This window comes from Grammomys surdaster, unplaced genomic scaffold (genome assembly GCF_004785775.1).
Source record: "Grammomys surdaster isolate TR1022 unplaced genomic scaffold, NIH_TR_1.0 125504, whole genome shotgun sequence".
Lineage (NCBI taxonomy): Eukaryota > Metazoa > Chordata > Mammalia > Rodentia > Muridae > Grammomys > Grammomys surdaster.
Genome location: NW_021620360.1, coordinates 759,139 through 769,874, shown reverse-complemented (window position 1 = coordinate 769,874; position 10,736 = coordinate 759,139). Strand labels below are relative to the sequence as shown.

Here is a 10,736-nt window from a genome sequence, read left to right as displayed (position 1 = left end):
ACACATTCACACATATTCACACCCACCCACACCCACACTCTCAAACACACATTCACACACATATTCACACACTCACATATTCACATACACATACTCACATCCACACACATTCACACACACTCAGGCACACCATCATACACACATTCACACACACACTTACACACATATTCACACACTCACACTCACACACACCTGTACTATCAACATGACCTGTTGGTCTTCCTTTCTTGTCTTCATGCTTCCTCTTTCTTTGAATCTGTGAACATGGCTGTCTCTTTCTCTCTCTGGGCTCTCCAGCAGGGGTCAGATAATGGCTTCAGCTGCTGCTCAGTTTGATTCTCCTTTTCCTGGATGGGTTTGTTTGTTGCCTCCAATGCACTCTGAAAACTCTGTCCCTCAAGGCATCCCTATGCTCCCCACCAACAAAAAGATATCTGAGGCCAGCCTGCCTAGCATTGCCCCTCAAGACCCATGTCCACATCTGGAGTGAACTCCGTTTTTTAGTTTCTGGCATCCTGTTCACTGCACAGATTCCTATGCAAACTCAAGACCTCATATCTCAGAGCACTGCTTTGAAATGCTAAGGAAAGCATCCAGACATCTCCTGGGGAGTTAGGCATCCTCACCCAGGCAATGTTGGATGGCATTCTTGCCAGGTGCAGGAATCATCAGTGTGGACACACATGAAAGATAGGGAAAGCCCATGTCCTGGTCAGGGCTCAGGTGACTAAGATGTCAGGCATTGTCTCCTTCTTTCCCTGACTGTCTGCAAAGGTAGGGAATGGTCATATCCTTCCTCCCACACCAGCCCTCATTTGCACAATCAGCAGACCACTGAGCAGGAAGTAACTGTGGTCATAGGAACAGGGCACCTTTCACTCCAAGACCTGCAGTAAGCTCAGGACTCCAGTATGTGCCATAGCATCCAGAGTAAGATGTGGCTTCACCCTGGAAAATGGAGTCATGGAGAGCTGGTAGTTGGATGAGCAAAGGCACCCAGAGGGCAAGCCAAGATGAAGAGGAGGGGAGGTCCTCTCTGCTGTCAACTTTGACCTCAGTTCTTAGCCCTTCTCCTCTTCTGGAACAGCTACAGGCATCAGAGCCTCCTGGGCTGCTGAGTATGCAAAGCCAGCTCCTGCAGCTGGATACACAGGGGAGACCCAGGCTCCCTGCAGACTGCACTGGCACCAGGTGGACTGTTCATGGACATTTGTAGGCTGGTGTCCTTCTCAAAACTGTGTAGGAGCAAAATGTGTCTGCTCTGCTGCCAGAGAGTCTCAGGGATATCTCTTTTCACTTGGGTAAATCTTCAAGACCCTGGACTAGAAAGCCAGTGAGGGTGAGCTCAGTACAGGTTCTAACCAGATGAACAGCCCAAGGTCCCCAAGGTCAACAGCAAATGGAAGCTAAGGAACTGGGAGAAGCATCTTCTAGTTTACACCAACCAGGCACTAGGAGACCCTAGGCTCCTCTTGATGGTACTGGTGGCTGCGTTGAACTCCTTCCTGGAGCAGGCAGTGCTAAGTGGCCATGATCCTCTCTGGCCATGAGGTGCTGGCTAAACAAGATGTAGGCCAAGCTGAAGCCCCAGCAGCAGGTGTGGTTCTCAGGGTCTTGTTCAACTGCCTTGACAGAGCCTGCATCCGGTATACAAGGTGGCAGTTTAGGCATCAGATGCAGGTGGTATCTGCCTAAGCACCTGGGAGATTGAGTTATGAGTCTTCATGAGCCAGGAAGAGCAGGATTCCAATGACTTTGATCGCTCTATCTGGTGGCTGCTCTGCTGCCTGTACCTTGGGTGATGGCTATATTGAGAAGGGACAGAACTCCAAATAGAGAATTTGAGGCAAAGCTTGTCTCTCTCCAGTTCCACCTTAGAGCTCTGTGGACAGCTCTGACTGCATCAAATAGCTCCATGCCAGGGTGGCGGGTTGTCCTGCCAGGGCTGCACCAGGCTCAGCTCCTAGCAAGCTCACAAACTCAGAGCTCTCAGCGCCCCCTGCTGGTGCTTCTGTGTGCTTGCGGATCCCATTCCCACCAGAGAACATGTACCCAGTTTTTCTTTCCTCAGTGACTTCATGGTGGATCACTAAAGCAGTGTTTGGTCTTGCTCCAGGGTCCCCAGTCTGAGGCCTGCAGGTCTAAGTGTCTGGTGCAGGACATGCCATGCAAAAACCCCTTCCATGTTCTTTGCCCAGTGTGTCCCAACCCTAGTAGCCAAGTGTGCCCTGTGTGGGGTACCAGGAGCCTCAGTGAATTTGAGAACCTGTAGGAAGGCACTGGAGAAAAGGATGATCCAGTGTCTGCCTTGAGCTTCTTCCATCTTCTGGGTTTCTGTCTCTGTGTTTGTTCATTTGGAATTTTTGAGACAAGGTTTCCTTGTAAAAATCCTGGTTGTGGGGCTGGAGAGATGGCTCAGTGGTTAAGAGCACTGACTGCACTTCCAGAGGTCCTGAGTTCAAATCCCAGCAACCACATGGTGGCTCACAACCATCTGTAATGAGATCTGATGCCCTCTTCTGGTGTGTCTGAAGACAGCTACAATGTATTCATATATAATAAATAAATAAATCTTTAAAAAAAAAATCCTGGTTGTGGGTGAATTCACTCTGTAGACCAGCTTGGCCTTAAAATCAGAGTTCTGCTTGCCTCTGCCTCCCAAGTGGTGGGATTACAGGCATGTGCCTCCAGCACCTGTCACCTCCTGGGTTTCTGATCTGCTTCAGGCTGGCCATTCTCCTCCTGCAGTGAAAACACCAGGAGCTGTTGTCTCTGCATGGGCTGACTGGAGTGTCAAGAAGGCTCTGGACTTTGTATGCTCTGTTGGAAGAGAGTAAGCTCTTTGCTGACGTTCCCTGCCCACAACACATTTTCTTTTCTTTCTTTCTTCCTTTCTTTCTTTTTCTTTCTTTCTTTCTTTCTTTCTTTCTTTCTTTCTTTCTTTCTTTTTTTCTTTCATTTTTTTCTTTCTTTTTTTTGACAATTTTTCTCAGTGTAGCCATCACTGGTTATCTATCCTGGACTCACTTTGTAGACCAGGTTGATCTTGAGCTCAGAGTTCTGCCTATGTGTCATGAGTACTGGGATCAAAGGTGTGCACAATCACAACAGACTTTCAAGTTTTTTGTTTTTTTTTTTTTTTTAAAGTGCTGAATCTGCAACTTTCTTTTTTTTTTTTTTTTTTTAAGATTTATTTATTTATTTTATTAGTACACTGTCGCTGTCTTCGGATACACCAGAAGAGGGCATCCAATCTCATTACGGATGGTTATGAGCCACCATGTGGTTGCTGGGATTTGAACTCAGGACCTCTGGAAGAGCAGTCAGTGCTCTTAACCGCTGAGCCATCTCTCCAGCCCTCAAGTTCTTTTTTAACTGTTGCATGAAATAGAGAAGTTGTTCATATTTATGGGCTATCTTGTGATAGTTGCACACCTGCATACATATTTGCAGGCTATCCTGTGATAGTTGCACACCTGTATACATATTTGTGGGCTATCCTGTGATAGTTGCACACCTGTATACATATTTGTGGGCTATCCTTTGATAGTTCCACTCTTGTATACAAATTTGTGGGCTATCCTGTGATAGTTACACACCTGCATACACGGTATAAGGTCTGAATGGAAATCAAATACAGCTCCTCAAAGGTGTGATTTCTGCAGGGAAGACATGTAGAATCTTGCCTTCCAGCTTTCTGATAGCTACAGTCTGTCTTGGTTTTCCAGTTTCCCCTCCTTGCAGCTGCCCTAGTTTCCCTTCCTTGCAGCTGCCCATCACCCCCTCCCTCCTAACTGTAGCCCCTCCTTCTTAGCCACCATCACCCCCACAGTCCCCTCTAGGTCTGTCAATGTGTCCTACTCAGGTCAACTTCAGAAGCCTCACAGAGGTGGAGCTGTGGAGACCTCTGCAAGAATTCCTGCAGTTCCGTGGGATTTTGTTGTTGTCGAGTTTTATTTTGTTGTTGTTGTTTGTGTTTTTTGGTTTGTTTTTTGTTTTTGGCTTTGTTTGTTTGTTTGTTTGTTTGAAACAGAATCTTTCTATATAGCTCTGGTAGTCTTTGACTTCAGTATGATCATACTGGCCGAGAAATTAGAGAATCACCTACCTCTGCTTCTCAATGCTGGGATTAATGGTGTGCAGTGGCTTTTCTTACAGCTTTCCTCTCAGATCAGCAAGAATAGCGTCCTTTTCCACCTACCATAGACAGTGTCTCTGGGTTCTGAGTTTCAGACTGCCTCTGGGACCCCAGAGAAGAAGTATACCAGCATTATCTGAATAGAACCAGGCCTAGTCCTTCACAGAAAAGCCCACAACCCAGCTGAGTCGGGCTTTTCACATTCAGGGGCTGAGAGGTTTCTTTTTCCTCAGAACTCTGCCCAGCCCAGGGCAGAGGGAGGAGTTTCCAGAGACTCTTCAGATCTGTGCTCTGCAGTTTTCCCTTCCCCTGCTCCAAGTGTCTGAGGAGCGATTCCATGCACTCCCTCACCAGGTAGGTCCTGTATCTTTGCGCACAGTTCATATCTCGGAGTCCCAACGTCCTAGTCGCCCAGGTAGCAGATTTTCATGTAGCCGACTATCATAACTGAGATCCCTGAGGCCGGGCCGAGACACCGCGGTGTGGAAAAATCGCATCGAGTATGAGCCTGGGGGCGGTGTGCGGTGAGACCTGGACCTCCTCCCAGGACCCCGGGCAGGTGCGCAGGCCGGGAGGTGCACAGCGCGCGGGGCTCGGGACTCGGGTGGAGAAGGGGTGGTGGGTCCCGTGGGCGATGCGGGGACGCGGCTTCCCCGGTGCCGCCCCCGCTCCTCCCCTCAGAGCCCGTTTCCCTCCCGACCCCGCACTCACTCGAGCGGGCCTGGGTCGGGGCCAGGGCGGCCGCCAGCAGCAGAAGCAGCCTGCGGGGCCATCGCCCCCATCTGGGATCCTGGTGCGGCTGAGTCCCGCGGGCTGACTGGACTTTATAACCAGTGTCCGCGGCTAGACTGGTTGGTTCCCCAGGTTCACACTTCCAAACGGGGGTGAGACCTGCCCTTGCATCATCAGCATCCGGGCAGAAGGACCTGACACAGGCTAGGAGCAAAAGTGAAACTGGAGAAATGGGGAATCCCTATCACTGGCTTCCCCACCCCTAACCTCACCTGGGGACTAAAAGTTTGCCCCTACACTTACATTTGAATACCAGGATAAGAATATAAGTATGTTGCCTTTAATATTTTAGTGCAAATTGAAGGCAGGATAATTCTCTTCTTTGAAAACTGTCGCTTTCAGAGTCCTTGGAACTCCACAGAAAGATGGTTACAGAACTGCACTTCTCAGTTATCTGCTGCACTGTAGCAAAGCAGCCAAGCTCAGCATCTGGAGACTCCAACCACTGATATTTTTCAAGACATGTGTGACATCAAGAGTCCTTGGTGAGCCTGGCTCAGGACCTCTCCCAGGTCACAGTTGTTTTCTTTTTGCTGTGTTTTCTCAAGGCTTCACTAGAGCTGGGGTCTCATGAGATATGGCTGCATCCTCATATGGTAGCTGGAAAGGGCTCAGGTTCCTGCTGCAGGTCCACAAGAGTCCTATGTCCCTATTTACCTAGATTTCACTCTTGAGACTGCTCTAGACATAGCAGCTTACTTCCCCACAGCCAACCATTGTGGGGGGGGGAGAGAGAGAAGGGGTGGTGGAGAGGAAGAGATGGAGAGATAGAGGAAGAAAAAGGGGGAGGAGGAGGAAGAAGAGAAAGAGAGAATAAATATGTATAATATGCTAATTATCCAGTCCATGACCTCTGCTTCCCCATCAGGGGAAGTAGTGAGCAGGCCACGAACACCCAAGATGGTGGAGGTAGTCTTATACCAGGCAAGGGCAGAGTCTGAAACCTGTGAAAACCCACTGTAGAGAAATTTCAATTCAGAACCTTGCTGCTCTGGCAGGAGATCCCATCCAAAGACCTTCTAGGTCTGTAAGATCCAGCTGGAATAAAGACATGCCTTTAATTCCAAGAGACAGATGGAAACAGATCTCTGAGTTTAAGGCCAGCTGGTATAGAGCAAGTTTCAGATAAAGAAAAGCTTAGGTTCAGGCATTGTGGTACACACCTCTCATCCCAAAGAATGTAGGTAAAATGAGGTTGTAGAAGGAAGCACTCCTGTTTGAAAATGAAGTGAAATTGAGTGGCAGAAAAGGTGACAAATCAGAGAGAGATCTGACAGAATAGGATATGCCCAACTCTCAGGAGAAGAGAGAAGAAAGGGAAACTACTTAAGGGAGAGACAGACAGCACAGGAGGGAGAGAGCACAGTCAGGATACAGTAGAGTTCATGGAGAACAGTTGAGCTGAGAGGAAGAGTGGAGCAGCACAGGGAGGAAGAAGGAGGAAGCTTTACTGGGAGAGTTTCACAGAAATAGGTTGAAGAGAGGACAAGTAGACACAGGTCAAGACAGAAAGAGCAAGAGAATCAGAAGGAGCTAGAAGATTCAAAAAGATTGGCAGAGTTATTTTGAGGTCAAGCAGAGCAATTCAGAGGCTGAGAGAAAATCAGGTTGAATAAGTCAGGTGTGAGAGGAATTTGAGCCAGAACAGCTGAGTTGATCCAGCCAGCCAGAGTTCAGAAAGAATAAGAAAGGGTGAGTTAGACTCAGAGGCTGAAAACATTCTAGGCCTAGATCAGATTATATGGAGGCAAGAAGCTTCCAGGACTAGGACTAGGAGTAGGTTTAGCAGACTGAGACAGCAAATCTCCCAGGCAATGATTACAACAGGACAATAAATACAATGTTACTTCAGCATCCTGTGAGTCAGATGGATAGTTAGAGATCTTCTTTCTGTAAGGGTTTAATTTAAAAACAAAGGTAACATCTAATACAACAAGGGATAATACAAGTTTATCAATTTTTCTCAAAAGGAACTTTAAAACAAGTTTTGTTTTTCTTTAAAAAAAAGATTTATTTATTTATTTCCTGAATAAGTACATTGTAGCTGTCTTCAGACACACCAGAAAAGGGCACCTGATCCTATTACAAATGCATGTGACCCAGGAAGGGCTTGAACTCAGGATCTCTAGAAGAGAGTCAGTGCTCTTAATCTCTTTTTAACCACTGAGCCATCTCTCAACCCACTAAAGGTTTTGTTTGTTTGTTTGTTTGTTTGTTTTTTGTTTTTTTCTCGTTTTTTAAGTTCAAGTTGTGTCTTACATTGTTCTGTTGTTTTGAAGAGACAGAATGACAATGGCAATTCCTAAAGAAGAAAGCATTAAATCAGGCCACTGTACAGTCTCGGAGGTAACACTCATTGTAATTACATATAAAGTATATTGGCAGGCAAGGTGCTGAACAAATAGCTGGGAATTCTACATCTGTTTCCTCATGCCTGAGGAAGAGAGCCTCTAGGACCAACTTGGTTTTTGGAGCACACTTCCTAATCCATTTAAATGGTGCCACTCCCTAATGACCAAGCAGTCAAGTCTATAGGCCTCTGGGGGCCATTTTCATTCAAACTACCATATTCCACTACCTGGCCCTTTAGGCTTGTAGCCATATCATAATGTAAACTGCATTCAGTCTAACTTCGAAAGTCCCCATAATCTGTCAGTCTCAATATTTTAAAAGTTTCAAGCCACAGTCTCTTCTGAGACTCTATCTCTCTTTTTTTAAAAGATTTATTTATTTTATGAGTACACAGTAGCTGTTTTCAAACACACCAGAATAAGGCATCCAATCTCATTATGGATGGTTGTGAGCCACCATGTGGTTGCTGGGACTTGAACTCAGGACCTCTGGAAGAGCAGTCAGTGCTCTTAACCGCTGAGCCATCTCTCCAGCCTGAGACTCAACCTCCTAACTGCAACCTTTCCAGAAAGAAAATCAAGATGCAGGTCACCTACTTCTAGCACACAACGGCATAGGATGTACATTTGTGTCTCAAAAGGAAGGGAAAAGGAGCAAGGTGAGGAAATGCTGCGTGGAAGAGTAAAACCCAGCTGGGCAAACTGTAAACTACATCTCCATGTCTGATGTCAAAGCTCTCTTCAGATCTCCAAGTTCTGTCAGCTGTGTTGTATGCAACATGCTTCTCTCTCTCAGGCAGGTTGCACACCTTGCTAGTAATTTTGCATGGCAATCCATGAAGACTGGCGTCTTCCATATCTTGGATTCTCCAGCAAACTCCAGCCTTAATTTCCCAGTGTCCCACAAGGACTCTCTGGGCCCCATTGTCACACAAGACTCCACATAGGAGTCCTGTCCCACCTGATACTCAGCACAAGAAACACAGATTCTGGAAGGTTCTCCATACTACCATTTATTTCCTCCACAATAGTCTGAGTATTCTCAATCCCTTAATTTTCCCTCCAGTGAACTGCTCAAGTCAAGGAGTTCACATTCAGATTCTTATTCTCAGTGTGGAAGTGAGGAGCTGCAGCTCAGGGCAGCCTGGAGCTAGCTGACAGGATGCAGATGTCTCCATGTGTTTTTTGTACCAGGAAGGTTGTCTGTGGAAGGGATGACAGAGTCCTGGTGTACTGTATTGAGCTGGTATCTCCAGGTCTTCCCATTTTGTGCACAGGAAAAAAGCATAAACCAACAGACATTGCTTCGCAAAGTGAGTTCACTGTTCAGAAGTCAGATCTCATGACTCGGTCCCACCAGGCAGCTGTCCCGGGATAAAGAACAAGAGTCAGCACAGTCAAAATGAAAACATCTCAAAGGCCCACCTCTCATTCAAAGGTCTTAATCTGAGAGGCTCTGGGACCCAGTCCTGTCCTGTTTGCCTCAGCCCCAATCCCAGGCTTCCAGGTGTTACCTTTTCAAGCCTCCAGAGACAAGTCATGAAATGTCAAAGCTATGCATTTTCAGTATTCTACAAAGCATGCAAGAGAACACTTGGGGGCGGGGGGTGGAAAGATCCCATACTAGAAATATTCTGTCACAGTTTTTCTGGGAAGATGAATTTAGATTCTCAATTTCCACTTTGACAAAAATAAAGTTGAAACAGAACAAGGACCTTCGTTTAAAAATCAAACAACCTCCCATATACAGTCACCAAACCAGGATGCTATTGTGGATCCCTGGAAGTGCCTGCTGACAGGAGCCTGATATAGCTGTCTCATGAGAGGCTCTGCCAGAGCCTGACAAATAGAGGCAGATGCTCACAGCCAACCATTGGACTGAGTGTGGGGTCCCAGATGGAGGAGTCAGAGAAGGGACTGAAGGAGCTCAGAGGGTTAGCAGTCCCATGGAAGAAACAACAGTGTCAACTGGCCAGACTCCCCGAGGCTCCCAGGGACCACCAACCAAAGAGTACACATGGAGGAACCCATGGCTCCGGCTGGTCACATATATGGCAGAGGCTGGCCTTGTTGGATGTCAGTGGTAGGAGCAGCCCTTGGGCCTGAGGTATTCCATGCCTTAGTGTAGAAGAATGCCAGGCTAGGAAGATGGGTGTGGGTGAGTAGGTGGGGGAGCACTCTCATAGAGGAAGAGGGAAGGGGGATGGGATAGGGGATTTCTGAAAGGGAGTCCTGGAAAGGGGAAAACAATTGAAATGGAAATAAAATATCCAATAAAAAACAACAACGAAAAAGAAAGAAAGAAAAAATATTTGATAAAAAAAAGAAAAACAAATTGAAACAACCAAACCTCCCATAGAAAACCTAGGGGACACCTGTTAGTATTGCTGTGGGGAAGGACTTGTGCTAGACCAGCAGTCCACAGGAACTCATGAGGTTACATGTCAGTATGAACATAAAGTCTCTACACAGCAAAGGACAGGATCAGCAGAGTGAACAGAAGCCACAGCAGGAGAAAATCTGCACCAGCTGCACTGCACACCAGGGACTAAAGTCCTGACTTTACAAAGGACTAAAGGAATTAAATACCAAGGAGTTAACATTTCTGCACAGTAAATGCATCAGGGAACTAACCCTCGACACAAGGCACACAGTTGGTGCACATGTAAACGTGCAGGCAAAACACTCACACATAAAATAATTAAGAGTAAAAAATAAAAACACTTTTGGAGATAATACCCCAGCCCAGTCACATTGTCCGTCATCAACAATCTGAAACAAATGATGGGGAGGGTGTGGATAGAGAGGACCCTATTCACTGTTTAGGTGCTTCAAGTTAATACAGCCATTGTGGAAACCATTCCTCAGCAAATTAGAAGTACAACCACCACAGGACCCTGCTAATTTACTCCTGTGTATATACTCAGAGAACTCCACACCCTACTGTAAATATATTACCACCCTGTGGCTATTCCTGCTTCATTTTTTTAGAGCAAAGAATTGGGGCCAACCCAGATGCACCCCAACCTTTGAATGAATAATGAACATTTGTTTATACCTATAGAATGGGATACTATTCAGCCCCAAACAAGGTGGTCACAAACAACCTAGGAAAATGGTTGAACTCAGCATAGATAATATTAATCAAGGTCACACAACTCAGAAATTAAATTATGTAGCATTTGCTCATGTGTGGGATATAGCGAAAAACATGTATAAATGCAGCCAGTGTATATATGTATACAGTATAACACCACCAGAAGAAAACAAGAAAGGCAAATACTGAAAGACAGACCAGACTGAATGCAGGTAATCACCTTGAGTTTGAAACAGGATAAGGAGCCAATTGTTTTCTAGTTCTACCTCAGTCATGGATTCATATTCCCTCTCTCTCTCTCTCCCTCTCTCTCTCTCCCCCTCTCCCTCCCCCTCCCCCTCTCCCTCTCCCTCCCTTT

General features: G+C 46.4%; 1 pseudogene; it reads right to left on the bottom strand.

Moving 5' to 3' along the window:
* The window catches only part of LOC114638101, a 16,619-nt pseudogene that overhangs the window by 4,066 nt on the left and 1,817 nt on the right, over positions 1–10,736 (bottom strand).